This window comes from Psammomys obesus, unplaced genomic scaffold, assembly GCF_907164565.1.
Source record: "Psammomys obesus unplaced genomic scaffold, mPsaObe1.curated_primary_1811, whole genome shotgun sequence".
NCBI lineage: Eukaryota > Metazoa > Chordata > Mammalia > Rodentia > Muridae > Psammomys > Psammomys obesus.
Window position 1 is genome coordinate 5,380,549 of NW_026589447.1, and position 16,212 is coordinate 5,396,760.

A 16,212-nucleotide genomic window follows, 5' to 3' on the forward strand; every position below is an offset into this window, starting at 1 on the left:
AAATGAGAGACTTCTTAAAATGCAATGAAAATGAAGGCACAACTTACCCAAACTAATAGGACACAATGAAAGCAGTTCTAAGAGGAAAGTTCAGAGCACTAAGTGCCTCCAGGAAGAAGTTTGAGACATCTCATACAAGCAACTTAACAGCAATTTAATGGGACAGCTAAAAGACCAAGAACAAAAAAAGCAGACACACCCAAGAGGAATAGACAATTGAAAATAATCAAATTCAGAGCTGAAATCAATGAATTAGAGACAAAGAAAACAATTCAAAGAATCAATGAGACCAAGAGCAGATTCTTGGACAAAGCTTTAGCCAAACTAACTAAAAGGCAAGAGGAACTATCCAAATCAGCAAAATCAGAAACAAAAAGGGACACATATAACTACAGACACTGAGGAAATCCAAACAATCATTAGGCTGTACTTGTAAAACCTATAAGAAAACTTGAAAATCAATGAAATTGACAATTTTCTTGATAGATTCCGTTTACCAAAATTATATCAACATCAGGTGTTGGTATAATGTTCTTTTGGAATGTATACAATTTACCCTTGTTCATTCAAATGCTGATTTCTCTCCCCACTATCTGGTTTCAATCTGGACACTGCATTGTGATGCTTATTCTAAGTGTCACCTGTCCCAAGTTTGTGTAAAAATGCCACCATTTTTTCTCTATATGGCAATTAAAACAACAAGCCACAATGCTGAGCAATGGAGAAGACAGGGTGGGACATCCTGGTCCAGAGTGGGATGAAGAGGAAGGAAGGAATGAAAAGAGGGAGGATCGGAAGGAGAAGTCTTGGAACCATGTGGAGAAATTAACTGGATCTAAGATATGACTGAAAGCAAGTAGAATGGGTGAAATCTGAATGGTTGTAAACTATGCAGGCTTGGAGGTTTAGGATGGAGTAACTATTGCCCAGCATTGTGCTCTAGGTTAATTAAATAGATCCCAGTCTCTGTGTGGTGATTTGGTTATACAAAGCTATTTACTAAAAGATATATCAAGAATAAATATTATAACCCACAAAAATCAGGTAAATAGATTGAATAATCCTATAACCCCTAAAGAAATAGAAGCAGCCATCAAAATCTTTCTTCCAAAAAAAAAAAAAAAAAAAAAAAAAAAAAAAAAAGCCCAAGGCCAGATGGTTTCAGGACAGAATTCTAACAGACCTTCAAAGAAAAGCTAACTCCAATTCTTTTCAAACTATTCCACAAAACAGAAACAGAAGGAAAATTACCAAAGTCATTCTATAAAGCCACAGTCACCTTGATACCTAAAACACACAAAGACCCAACCAAAAGAAAACTTCTGACCTATCTCTCCTATGGACATTGATGCAAATATACTCAATAAAAAAACTTGCAAACTGAATCCAAGAACACATCAAAGATATCATCCCCCATGACCATGTAGGCTTCATCCCAGGTGTGCATGGGTGTTTCAATATACGGAAATCCATCAATGTGATCCACCATATTAACAAACTGAAGGAGAAAAACCACATGGTCATCTCCTTAGATGCTGAAAAAGCATTTGACAAAGTCAAATACCCACTCATGTTTAAAGTCTTGGAGCAATCAGGGATACATTACACATACCTAAGCATAGTAAAGACAATATACAGCACACCTATTGCCAACATCAAACTAAACAGAGAGAAACTTAAACCAATGCCACTGAAATTAGGGACAAAGCAAAACTCACTGCTCACTCTCTGTGTGTCTCTTCAATATAGTACTTGAAGTCCTAGCTAGTTGAATAAGACAACTAAAGGAGATCAAGGGATACAAATCAGAAAGGAAGAAGTCAAAGTATCACTATTTGCAGATGATATTATAGTCTACATGAGTGACCTCAAAAATTCAACCAGAGAACTCCTTCAGCTGATTAACACCTTCAGAAAATTGTCTGGATACAAAATTATCTCAAAAAAAAAAAATCAGTAGCCCTCCTGAACATGAAAGGAAAAAGGGCTAGAAAGAAATTAGGGAAATTACACCCTACACAGTAGCCACAAATGGCATAAAGTACCTTGTTGTGCCTCTAATCAAGCAAGTGAAAGACCTGTTTGAAAAAAACTTCAAGTCTCTGAAGAAAGCAATTGAAGAAGATATCCATGTTCATGCATTGGTAGGATTAACATAGTGAAAATGACCATCCTGCCAAAAGCAATCTAAAGATTGGATGACATTCCCATCAAAATACCAACACAATTCTTTACATATGTTGCAAAAACAATTCTCAACTTCATAGGGATCTGATCTCAATCTGTACTACAGAGCAACAGTAATAAAAACTGTATGGTACTGGCATAGAAACAGAATGATGGATAAGTGGAATCATATAAAGACCCAGAAATAAAAGCACACACCTACAGATACTTGATTTTTGACAAAGAAGCCAAAACCATACAATGGAAAAAAGACAGCATCTTCAACAAATGATGCTAGTCTAACTGTATGTCTTCATTTAGAAAAATGCAAATAGATTCATACTTACCACCCTGCACAAAATTAAAGTTCAAGTGGATCAAAGACCTCCACATAAAACCAGACACACCAAACTCCTTAGAAGAAAAAGTGGGAAAGATCCTGGAACTCATTGGCACAGGAGACAACTTCCTGAACAGAACAACAGCATAGGCTCTAAGATCAACAATCAATAAACGAAACCACATGAAACTGAAAAGCTTCTGTAAAGCAAAGGACACTATCATCAGAACAAAACAACTGCCTACATACTGGGAAAGGATCTTCACTAACACTATATCTGACAGAGGACTAATATCCAGAATACATAAAGAACTCAAGAAGCTATTTCGAGTAATCCAATTAAAAATGGGTTACAGAGCTAAACAGAGAATTCTCAATAGAGGAAATGCAAGCCAAAATGACTTTGTGATTTCACCTTATATGCTTCAGAATGACTAAGATCAAAAACTCAAGTGACAATACATGCTGGAGACAATGTAGAGAAAAGGGAACACCCTGCCATTGATGGTGGGAATGAAAACTTGTACAACCACTTTGGAAATCTATCTGGTGCTTTCTCAGACAATTAGGAAGAGTGCTTCCTCGAGATCCAGCTATAACACTCCTAGGCACATATCCAAAATATACTCAAATACACAACGAAGACATTTGTCCAATCATGTTCGTAGCAGCTTTATTCGCAATAGCCAGAAACTGGAATCAACTCTGATGTCCCACGATGGAGGAATGGATACAGAAATTGTGGTACATTTACACAATGAAATACTACTCAGCAATTAAAAACAAAGAAATCATTAAAATTCCAAGCAAATGGTAGGTACTAGAAAAGATCATCCTGAGTGAGGTACCCCAGAAGCAGAAAGACACACATGGTATATATTCACTTATAAGTGGATATTAGACATGTAATATAGGATAAATATACTAAAATCTATACACCTAAGGAAGCTAAGCAAGAAGTAGGACCCTGGGTAATATGAACAATCCTCACTCAGAAAGGCACACAGGATTGAAATTTGAAAGGGCGAAAATAGGGAACAGGACAGGAGCCTACCACAAAGGGCCTCTGAAAGACTCTACCCAGGAGGGTATCAAACAGATGCTGAAACCTCATAGCCAAACTATGGGCAGAGTACAGGGATTCTTATGAAAGAAGGGGGAGATGGAAAGACATGGAGGGGACAGGATCTCCACAAGAAGACCTACAGAACCGAGAAATCTTGGCTCAGGAGTCTTTTCTGAGAATGATACTCCAACTAAGGATCGTGCATGGAGATAACCTAGAACCCCTGCACAGATGAAACCCACGTCAGCTCAGTCTCCAAGTGGGTTTCCTAGTAATGAGAACAGTGACTGTCTCTGACAGTCAGTGGCTGGCTCTTTGATCCCTTTCCCCTGAGGAGGGTGCAGCCTTACCAGCTCACAGAGGAAGACAATGCATCCAGTCTTGATGAGACCTGATAGGCTAGGGTCAGAGGGAAAGGAAAGAAGACCTCCCCTATCACTGGACTAGGGGGGGTGGAGGGTGCATGGAGGATATGAGGAAAAGAGGGTGAGACTGAAAGTGAGTGAGTGAGGGGGCTACTGCTGGGATACAAAGTGATTAAGCTGTAATTAATATCAAAAATAAAAAATAAATAAAAATAAAAAATTTTAGATCACAAATCATAAGATAAATTATATTAATTAAGTTCAATATATACAGTTTCTTAAGTACTGGCAAAGAGCACCCAAGAGGTCATTCTGTAAACTATGAAGGGGAATCTTAGTCTACAGAGTAAATTCCCAGATGTTGGAGCTGCCAGGATCATGAGAGTACTATCAAGGAAAGGTTTGGGCAAGGAATGAAGCTGATTTAAGAGAGAGGCTATTGGATAAGATGCTCAATCCTCATTCAGAAAAGCAAATGGGATAGACATCGGAAGAGGGAGAAAACAGGGAACAGGACAGGAGCCTACCACATAGGGCCTTTGAAAAACTCTACCCTGCAGGGTATTAAAGCAGATGCTGAGACTCACAGGCAAACTTTGGGCAGAGTACAGGGAATCTTATGAAAGAAGGGGAAGATAGAAAGACCTGGTGGAGACAGGAGCTCCACAAGGAGAGCAACAGAACCAAAAACTCTAGGCCCAGGGGTCTTTTCTGAGACTGATACTCCAACCAAGGACCATGCATAGAGATAACCTAGAACCCCTGCACAGATGTAGCCTATGGCAACTCAGTGTCCAAGTGGGTTCTCTAGTAACAGGGAACAGGGGCTTTGTCTGACATAATCTGATTGGCCTGCTCTTTGATCACCTCCCTCTGAGGCTGGGGCAGCCTTACCAGGCCACAAAGGAAAACAATGCAGCCAGTCCTGATGAGATCTGATACACTAGGGCCAGATGGAAGAGGAGAAGCACCTCCCCTATCAGGAAGGAGAAGAGGGAGAGAGGGAGAGCGGGATTGGGAAGGATGAGGGAGGGGCTACAGCTGAAATACAAAGTGAATAAACTGTAATAAATTAAAATAAGAAAAAAAAGAGAGAGAGGCTATGTGTGCTAAGTTAGAAGAGCTGGAGGGGTGGGGCTACCCAAGCCCTTTAAAGTTCAGCCAATTCCATCATGCCTCAGATGCTGTACATACAGTTATAGGATTTGATGTTTTTATCTTGGTGGTTTGGGTCTCACTATGCACTAATTCTTCCATTTTAGAATGACAGTTCATATTCTGTGGCATTGTATGTTGGCAGGATGTAACTTCTTTTTATTTTATGGGCAAAAATGAAACTTTGCACATTTACAGTATTTGAATTGTAAGGACTATGAGAATTATTAAAGTTAAACCGATTGCATTTCACATGAAAACACTACCATGAGCCTATGCAGAAAGGGAGAGTTATTATTACTTAATTGTGAAATGTTAGAGTGGCAAGTTGACAAAGGATGGAATTATGAAAGTTAATGTTAATTGTCAGTTTGACAGAATCCAGAACCACTTGTGAGAGAGGCCTTTAGGCATGCCTGTGGAAGATAATTTTGGTTACACTCATTGAAGTGGGAAGACCTGACCACAATGGATAACACCATTCCCTGGTTGAATATTAGACTTTATAAGTGGACAGAGAAAACTGAACAGCAACAGGCATTTATCACACCTCTTTTACTAATGTTCTGCAACTGAGCTCACTCTCCTTTTATGGATGTGATGTGACCAGCTGCTTTAAGTTCCACCATTCAGCTTTCTGTGGTTCCTGACTCTGAATGCAATGTGGTCCATTACTTCAAGTTCCTGTTGCAGTGACATCCCCTCACTGACAGGTTGTACTCTTAAATTGTGAGCAAAAATAAACTTTTCTCTCTTTAAGTTACTTTTGGTAAGTATTTTATCACAGCAACAATAGAAGTAAATAATATATCGTACATCTGGAAATTATTTGCAAATGACTCATAGACTTAACCGTCTAGAATTCTATACTGAGACCAATCTGGATTGTACTCCTTTAAACAATAAGAATCATATAACAAGAAATTGCAAAGAAAACTCATTATAACTATAAAAGCATTTCTTTATAAGCGAGGTCCTGGTAGACAATTTGCACAAAATTACAAGCAATACTCTAATTACTGACCATCCAGCCCAATTCTTGTAGTATAATGAACAATTTTCTTCTAATGACTTAATGGGTGAATTCATTTTCTACCCAGAACCTCTTTTCTGCTACTGTAGTGACTACCCAATCAGTCCACTACAAAAGGTTCAAGGCTCTGACAACTCATCCAACTGAGAAAAGATTTAGGATACTTCCCTAAAAAGTTAAGGTTTGATGTTATTGAGATTGAATAAGAGGATACTGAAATAGAATCAACTTTGAGCGCTGTACATTTCAAGACTAAATCCATACCTAAACTCAAAACCTTGGATATTCCTAACAATTTTGTTATATTAACAATGATTGGCAAATTGAAAATAAAGAAAAAAGAAAAGCACAGAGTTGAATGGGAAGTGAAGAGGACGATTAAGTTAAGAGTGGGAGAAGTAAGGACTTTGTATGATCAAAACATATTGCATGGAAATTTCAAAGAACTAATAACAATTTTTTAAAAAAGAAATAAGTAAAAAGCACTAGAAATTTGTATGTGTCACTTCTAGCTCCTTTGCAACTAACCAATTTGACAAGAGCGAAGATACTTGTGCTAATTGTTTTGGCTGTTTATACTACTGATATAATGCATTTGACAAGAAAAGATTTAAGGTGAAGTGAGACTTGAAGAGACAGATTAAAGATTCTGGGAAGATAAATGAAAGGAAGGATAGAAGGAAAAGATGCAAAACTAAAATAATAATAATAAAAACCCAAGAGACTAGACGTTCTCTAGAAAAATGGTGAAGCCCTGTGTCAGCCAAAACACACACACACACACACACACACACACACACACACACAAACGGCCCTGCCCTTTACACACTGGTAATATGAACACCATATGTAATCAGCCACTTGATTTAGATCAATTCAGTTTTTAAAATATTACTTTATAACCATGAATGTTTTGCCTATATGTATGCATGGCCACTATGTACATCAATTGCTTGTTAAGGTCAGAAGCAAGTGTGAGGACTTCAGGAACTGGAGTTAAAGATGGTTGTGAGCTGCCATATAGGCAATGGTAACGCTTTACTGCTGATCCATTTCTCCAGTAACAGATCAGTTTCTATGATCTTTCTGAATATTGTTTGCCCCATTGTGGAAGAAAGACAAGAGAGTAGATTCTGTAAGAGGTAATTTGATTTTGGGAGTTCTACAAGTTGATGACTAAATGAGACATTTGAGTTAGTGAGTTAAACTTTTTTTTTTGCTTTTATGTCCTTATGTCTACTAATAGTGATAATATAATGAAAAATTTTTACCTGAAAATGGCACACATAACTTAGAAAATGAAGTAACTGCCTTTATTCAGGTCTACGTACTTACATGTTAAATTGAAGAAAATATTTTAATGCAATATATACTGAACATGCTCTTCCACTCCCCTAAACTCCTTCCAGATCCACTCTTTCTACCCACTCAACTGCATGCCCTTTCTTTCTTCCTCTCTTTAAAAGAAAACAAACAACACAAATCAAGGAACATACAGAACAAAACTACAAAATAGGAACAAAGATACCAGAAAAAAAAAAAAACAAAAAAACAATGAAACAAAGAAGCCAGAAGAAATATGAGACAAAAGTCTGCAAAAATGGCATTGAGATCATTTTGTGTTGACCTCATTATGGTACCTACCCTAAAGTGTGGTTAATATACCCAGTGAAACGCTATTGGAGAAGACTAATTTTTCCCCCAAAAGCAGATGTCAATTGGTGATAGCTTCCTACTTTGGAATTGAAACTCATGTCAGCTTCCTCCTCTCAGTGCCGTGACCCCCATCTGGATTGTACTTGTGCAGGCCTTGTGTATACTGCCATAGTCTCTGTGAGTTCATATGTGTGTCAGTCCCATTGTGTCTGAGTCTGGAAAACACTTGTTTCTTTGGTATCACACATCCCCTCTGGTAATCTTTTTGCCTCCTATTCCACAGAGTTCCCTGCCCCCTGAAGTGAAGGATTTGATGAAGACATCTCATTTAGGACTGAGTGTTCCAAAGTCTCTTACTTTCTTCACATGTTCCAGTTGTAAGTATCTGTGTTAGTTGTCATCTACTGTAAGAAGAAGCTTTTCTGATGATGGTTATATGCAACACTATGGGTATAGAAGAATGCCATTCGGGTTATTGTATTGTTGTGTTCCTTTAGCAGAACAATCGTATTTGGTTTTCTCCTAGGACCATGTCTTATCTTGTTTCAGATTCTTTGTCACCGTGGCAGTATCAGACATGGTTCCAACTCATGAACTGGGCCTTAAATAAAATTGACAGTGGTTGGTTATTTCCAGGACATTTGTGCTATTCAGTGACTTTAATTTCTTTTTATATATGCATGTACTTTAGGAAGTTTCGAAGTAACAGGATTCCACATAGCCCCCTCAAATGACCCCAAGTATTGGTTTCCCTCATCCTCATATTCTACCTCTTCCATTTACCTCTCCCTTTAATCCTCTCATTCTGGTTTCCAGACTGCCTCTCTTTAACAATATATTTTATTTCCCCTTCCTTGAGAGATCTTCTCCTGCTCTTCTAGTTCCTTACTAGGTACCAAAACTCTGTGATTTTTATGGATTAAAGTACATATCCACATGTACAAGAAAACATGTGTCTTTTTGGATGTAAAATAACTCAATCAGTAAGATTTTTTTTTGTAGCTTCATCCTTTTACCTGAAAATTTTAGAATTTAATTTTTCAGCAGTTGAATAACATTCCACTGTGTAATAAATTCATTCAAAATTGATGAACACATAGGCTATATCCAGTTTTTTTTGTATGCTTACAATTGAAAACACTTAGATATAACAAAAAAAATAACCATTAGAACCTGAGAGTGCTAGCCACTCAAGAAGGCAAGGACCTTCAAGACAAACTTCTGTTTTAATGCACATTGAAAGTATACTTTGGTATATTTATCCTATATTATATATCTAGTATCCACTTATAAGTGAATATATACTATGTGTGTCTTTCTGCTTCTGGGATCCCTCATTCAAGATGATCTTTTCTAGTTCCATCCAGTTGCCTGCAAATTTCATGATTTCCTTGTTTTTAATTGCTTGTTTTAATTTATTCCATTGTATAAATACACTACACTTTCTGTATCCATTCCTCAGTTGAAGGACATATGGGTTGTTCCCAGATTCTGGCTATTATGAATAGAGATGCTATGAACATGGTTGAGCAAATGTCCTTGTATAATTGAGCATATTTTGGATATATGCCTAGGAGTGGTATAGCTGGATCTTGAGTTAACACTACTCTTAACTGTCTGAAAAAGTGCCAGATAATACTAAAATCTGTATACCTAAAGAAGCTAAGCAAGAGGGAGGACCTTAGGTAAGATGATCATTCCTCACTCAGAAAGGCAAATGGAATGGACATCGGAAGAGGGAGAAAATAGGGAACAGGACAGGAGCCTACCAGAGAAGGCCTCTGAAAGACTCTATCCAGCAGGGTATCAAAGCAGATGCTCATAGTCAAACTATGGGCAAAGTGTGGGGAATCTTATGAAAGAAAGGGGAGATAGAAAGACATGGAGGGGACAGGAGCCCCACAAGGAGACCAACAGAACCAAAAAATCTGGGCCTAATGGTCTTTTTTGAGACTGATACTCCAACCAAGGAGTATGCATGGAAATAACCTAGAACCCCTGCACAGATGTAGCTTGTATCAGCTCAGTGTCCAAGTGGCTTCCCTAGTAATGGGAACAAGGGCTGTCTCTGACATGAACTTAGTGATGGCTCTTTGATCACCTCCCCCTGAGGGGGAACAGCCATTCCAGGAGGGGCTGCAGCTAGGATAAAAAGTGAATAAACTGTAATTAATAAAAAAATAAATAAAATTTTTAAAATAGAGGTATTGCATGAAATAAAAATGTCTCCAAAAAGAGATCAGGAATACAAGGCACATACCTAAACATAGTAAAGGCAATATACAACAAGCCTATAGTCAACATCAAACTCAATGGAGAGAAACTTAAATCAATCCCACTGAAATCAGGGACAAGACAAGGCTGCCCACTCTCTCCCTACCTCTTCAACATAGTACTTGAAGTCCTAGCCAGAGCAATAAGACAACTAAAGGAGATCAAGGGGATACAGATCGGAAAGGAAGAGGTCAAAGTGTCACTATTCGCAGATGATATGATAGTATATATGAGCGACCCCAAGAATTCAACCAGAGAACTCCTCCAGTTGATAAACACCTTCAGCAAAGCGGCAGGATACAAAATCAACTCAAAAAAATCAGAAGCCCTCCTGTATACCAAAGACAAAATGGCTGAGAAAGAAATTAGGGAAACAACACCCTTCACAATAGCCACTAACCACATAAAGTACCTTGGGGTGACACTAACCAAGCAAGTGAAAGACCTGTTTGAGAAAAACTTCAAGTCTCTGAAGAAAGAAATTGAAGAAGATCTCAGAAGATGGAAAGATCTCCCGTGCTCATGGATTGGTAGGATTAACATTGTGAAAATGGCCATCCTGTCAAAAGCAATCTACAGATTCAATGAAATTCCCATCAAAATACCAACTCAATTCTTTACAGACGTTGAAAAAAAGATTCTCAGCTTCATATGGAGAAACAAAAAACCCAGAATCTCCAAAACAATCCTGTACAACAACAGATCATCTGGAGGTATCTCCATCCCCGATCTCAAGTTGTACTACAGAGCAATAGTAATAAAAACTGCATGGTATTGGCATAAAAACAGAAAGGAGGATCAATGGAACCGCATAGAAGACCCAGAAATAAACCCACACACCTATGAATACTCGATTTTTGACAAAGAAGCCAAAACCATTCAATGGAAAAAAGACAGCATCTTCAACAAATGGTGCTGGTCCAACTGGATGTCCACATGCAGAAAAATGAAAATAGATCTATATTTATCACCCTGCACAAAACTAAAGTCCAAGTGGATCAAAGACCTCAACATAAAACCAGATACTCTAAATCAGTTAGAAGAAAAAGTGGGGAACAGCCTAGAACTCATTGGCACAGGAGACAACTTCCTGAACAGAACACCAACAGCACAGGCTCTAAGAGCAACAATCAATAAATGGGACCTCATGAAACTGAAAAGCTTCTGTAAAGCAAAGGACACTGTCATCAAAACAAAACGCCTGCCTACAGATTGGGAAAGAATCTTCACTAACCCTTTATCTGACAGAGGACTAATATCGAGTATATACAAAGAACTAAAGAAGCTGAAAAGCAGCAAACAAAGTAATCCAATTAAAAAATGGGGAACAGAGCTAAACAGAGAATTTTTGACAGAGGAATATCGAATGGCAGAGAAACACTTAAAGAAATGCTCATCCTCATTAGCCATCAGGGAAATGCAAATCAAAACGACCCTGAGATATCACCTTACACCCATCAGAATGGCCAAAATGAAAAACTCAAGTGACAACACATGTTGGAGAGGTTGTGGAGAAAGGGGAACCCTCCTCCACTGCTGGTGGGAATGTAAACTGGTACAACCACTCTGGAAATCTATCTGGCGCTTTCTCAGACAACTAGGAATAGTGCTTCCTCAAGACCCAGCTATACCACTGCTAGGTATATACCCAAAGTTTGCTCAAGTACACAAAAGAGATATTTGCTCAACCATGTTTATAGCAGCTTTATTTGTAATAGCCAGAACCTGGAAACAACCCAGATGTCCATCAACGGAGGAATGGGTACAGAAATTGTGGTATTTTTACACAATGGAATACTACTCAGCAATCAAAAAGGAGGAAATCATGAAATTTGCAGGCAAATGGTGGGACCTAGAAAAGATCATCCTGAGTGAAATATCCCAGAAGGAGAAAGACAAACACGGTATATACTCACTTATATAGACCTATAAGATATGAGAAACATAATGAAATCTATAAACCTAAAAAAGATAATCAAGAGAGCGGACATAGGGTAAGATTATCAATCCTCGTTTTGAAAGACAGATGGGATGTGCATTGAACGTATGACAGGAGTCTACTGAGCGCATTTGAAAGACTCTAACTATCGGTGTTTTCAAAGCAAAGACTCATGACCAAACCTTTGGCAGAGTACAGGGAATCATAAGAAAGAAGTGGAGTTAGTCTGATGGGGAAAGGATAGGAGCTCCACAAAGGACCAAATATATCTGGGCACAGGGTCTTTTCTGAGACTGACATTCAACCAAGGACCATGTATGGATATAACCTAGAACCTCTGTTCAAATGTAGCCTGTGGTAGCTCAGTAACCAATTGGTTTCCCATAGTGAGGGGAACAAGGACTATTTCTAACAGGAACTCAATGGCTGGCTCTTTGGCCTCCCCACCCCCCAAGGGAGGAGCAGTCTTGTTAGGCCACAGAGGAGGGCTTTGCAGCCAGTCCTGAAGATACCTGATAAAACAGGATCAGATGAATGGGGAGGAGGTCCCCCCTATCAGTGGACTTGGCAAGGGGCACGGTGGAGATGAGGGAGGGAGGGAGGGACTGGGAGGGAATGAGGGATCGGGACATGGCTGGGATACAGAGTTAATAAAATGTAACTGATAAGAAAAAAAATAAAATTCAAAAAAAAGTCTCCAAAAAAAAAAAAAAAAAAAAAAAAAAAACAAAAAAAAAAACCAATGAACAAAAAAAAAAAAAAAAAAAAAGTGTACTTTGAGGAGCTATTTAAAGATATCCGTGGAGGAACCTCAGCAGCAGAAGCTGGAGCCTCTGGGCAGCCACTCCCAAGGCGTTACCTGTCTGGCCTATGATTAAGGGATCCAATTCAGCAAGAGATTGCTGTTAAGAATCCACTGGTCAGAGAGGCTGGAATTCTCAGTCTTGTACAAGGAGTACATGCTGCGGATGACAACATCTACCAACAGAAGATCAAGGACCTCCACAAAAAGTAGTCGTACATTAGTAAGCCCAGGGCCCAAGGCAACTGCTTCCATAGAACATTTGGCTTCTCCTACTTGGAGGCACGGCTAGATGACAGCCAGGAATCACACTGGTTCAAGGCTGTGTCTGCCAAGATGAAAAGAGGAGTTGGTGTCCCAGAGCTTCAATAAGTTCACAATCAAGGACTTCCACAACACATTCATGGACTTGATCAAGCAGATGGAGAAGCAGACCTCAGTAGACACCTCAGACTGCATCATGGTCTACCTACAACCACTAACCTCAGGCTACCTGCAGCAGGAAAGCAAATTCTTCGAGAACTAGAGGGTTGCCCAACTGTTAAGCACTTTTGCCTACAAGAGGTAGAACCCATGTGCATATCATTGCACTGGCCCCGGGCACTCAGTGTGTCCATCCAATTCTAGGACCAAGACCGCCGTGAGGGGGGCACCAACAACTCACAAGTTTTCTCTGAGACCTCAGTGCCCAAGGTCTACCTTCTCTATCAACCTGGACCCTATGATATCCTCTACAAAAAGGACCAACTGGCCTGCTGTGCCATGATGGCCTTCCCCTACCAGGCACTAGACATATACAAAGGGTTATCTTTATTTTTTTTGTGTGTGTGGTTATAAATGGTCATATTTTACTCTTTCCTTTTCCTGTCACACAACATTCCATGTTTTATTGAAGGGGATGCTGGTGGTGACAAAAAGAAAAAAAAAGCATCCTTTGCTTTGCCAGAACCAAAACTTTATGGTGCAGGATATGATATGAGTGGCCAGAGACATTTTTGTCCATTGTTTGAAACTGAGCATATTTAAGGATGTTCTCCCTAACTGACTATGTGAAGGAATGGGTCGATCCCTTGATAAAAGTCTCATGCTTTTGTTGTTGTTATTGTCGTTGTTGTTGTTCGACCGGTATTGCATAGAAACAACTCTTATTCTCCCCGTCCCTGATCCCTGATGCAGGTAATAAATCTTTCTGATCTTTTCCATTTTGGCTGTCCATGTTTGGGCTTTGCACTCATAAAAATCTGAACCCATTTTGTTTAGTTACAAAAGGTAGAAAAAAGGCAATGTTCCTGCAGACAGTGGGACTTGAATGACATAATGATAAACTCTCTGTGTGTGCTGATTATTGCCGTATTTGTCCTTCTAGAATACTCTGAAAGCCTCTTATATAAAACTATCAATAGACAGAACAAAAAAAGTTCCAATGCTTTTATAAGCTTCCCATATAAAAGACATAGGTACTGTGGCTTATCAATCCAACTCCTTTCTACATATTTGCAGGTTCCTCTAAACCTAATATCCATGAAAATAACACAGACACATCCTCATCTAGTCTGAAAACTCACTTCATCTATCTCTTCTACCCCAGAGAAGTAGATGATTCTATCAGGCCAGGCCAGGCCAAACCTGAGAGTTAAGCCTCCGATACCCTAAAGACAAAGCTTATTTGCTGCCTCTTAATGTACAGAGAGAGAGAGAGAGAGAGAGAGAGAGAGAGAGAGAGAGAGATGGCTAAAATTCTCCCACTACTGTTTGTAGGGCCACAATAGATCTTTCATTTCTATCTGAAGGAAGTAAACAGAGCTCTAATTTTTCAACAGGTGGATCCTAGTAAGTTCAACCAGAAAATGAATCCATCTTGGTGTATGCATAGTATAGAATCCAGTACCTTTCACATTCCAGGAAAGTCTTTTAACACTGAGCTACACCTTAGGAAAAATATGCTTTCTTAGAACAAATATCTGCTTGATATCTGTGGAAGGCTTTTTAAAACTTCAACTCAATATGAAATAAGGCATTTTGGCATGTGTGGAAGAGAGAAGAAAAGGGGTCCCAAAATTTATAATAACTAACCAATTCCCACATAAAACCAATTTCCTTCATGAGAATAATTTTTATCCTCATGCTTCTAGAAGGCTTTCACTATTACTTAGAATTGCTGAAGTGAAGTATTGTGTCTCAATATGAGTTTTATTGGAGATATGCGATATTCAAACTACACCATGTGTGCTGGATAGTTTTTACATCAACTTGACACAATATAGAGTCATTTAGAAAGGGGGAACTTCAACCAAGAAAATGCTCCAACCACAATGACCCATAAGCTATTTCTTTCATTAATTATTGATGTAGATGGGCCCACTTATCAGGGTCAAATCATCTCATATGTGGTAGTCTAACCAGAATATTATAGTTTATGATGTCTGTGATTACAAACACCAACGAACAATTGAATAATTAAGATGAACTTTATTCTGAGAGCAAGGATTTTGGAAGGTCAGAGGAGTTACTACCTGAAAATTGATATTGTCAGGCCACCATCAGTTATCATACATTATAAAGAATCAGAACAAAGATGGAGAATCATACTAAAATTCATTCTTGTTCCTTTGATCAGGTAGTTAGTTATCTCTCTGAGATTCATGCTATTGTTTTATTTTTTTTCTATTCTTCATATCTCCTGAACTTTTCCCTTATTGTCATCTCTTTCTCTGTAGAGGAAGCTCACAGATTCCCAAGGTCACTGTTAATTTTCAAAAGTGCAGTCTAGGCCAAAGATCAACTAGGAATAATTAAACTGCTATCAGTATGTACATACCAATTGCTTTTATCCTATGAAGTAGAAATGTCCTTTAAAATGTAAACAAAAATGTTCCACTCTGCCTTTTCTGTTTCCTATCAATAAAAATCACCTATCTAATATTCCAAAAGCAAAAGCAAGAATGCTATTAGTTTTTAAAGTTTATTTTTAAATTTATTATAATTTATGCACTCTGTATCCCAGCTGTAGCCCCATACCTCATCCCCTCCCACTCTCTCCTTCCCTCCCTCTTCCCCTACCATGACCCTCCACAGGTCCATGGATAGGGGAGATCCTTGTCCCCTTCCCACTGACCCTAACCTATCAGTTCTCATCAGGACTGGCTGCATTGTCTTCCTCTGTCACCTGATACAGCTGCCTTTCTGAAAGAGAATTGAAGGCAAATATTCAAAATATGCTCAAGTATACCACAAGGATATTTGCTCAAGAATGTTTGTAGCAGCTCTATTCCTAATAGCCAGAATCTGGAAACAAGCCAAATGTCTCTAAACGGAAGAATGGATACAGAAAATGTGACACATTTACACAATGAAATACTACTGAACAATTAAAAACAAGGAAATCATCTTATCCAGGGTCCTCCTTCTTGCTTAGC

At 38.7% G+C, this 16,212-nt stretch overlaps 1 pseudogene; it reads left to right on the plus strand.

Moving 5' to 3' along the window:
• Positions 1–7,054: 7,054 nt before the first annotated feature.
• LOC129675020 (ubiquitin thioesterase OTUB1-like) lies at positions 7,055–13,633 on the plus strand (annotated as a pseudogene).
• The last annotated feature ends 2,579 nt before the right edge of the window (positions 13,634–16,212 follow it).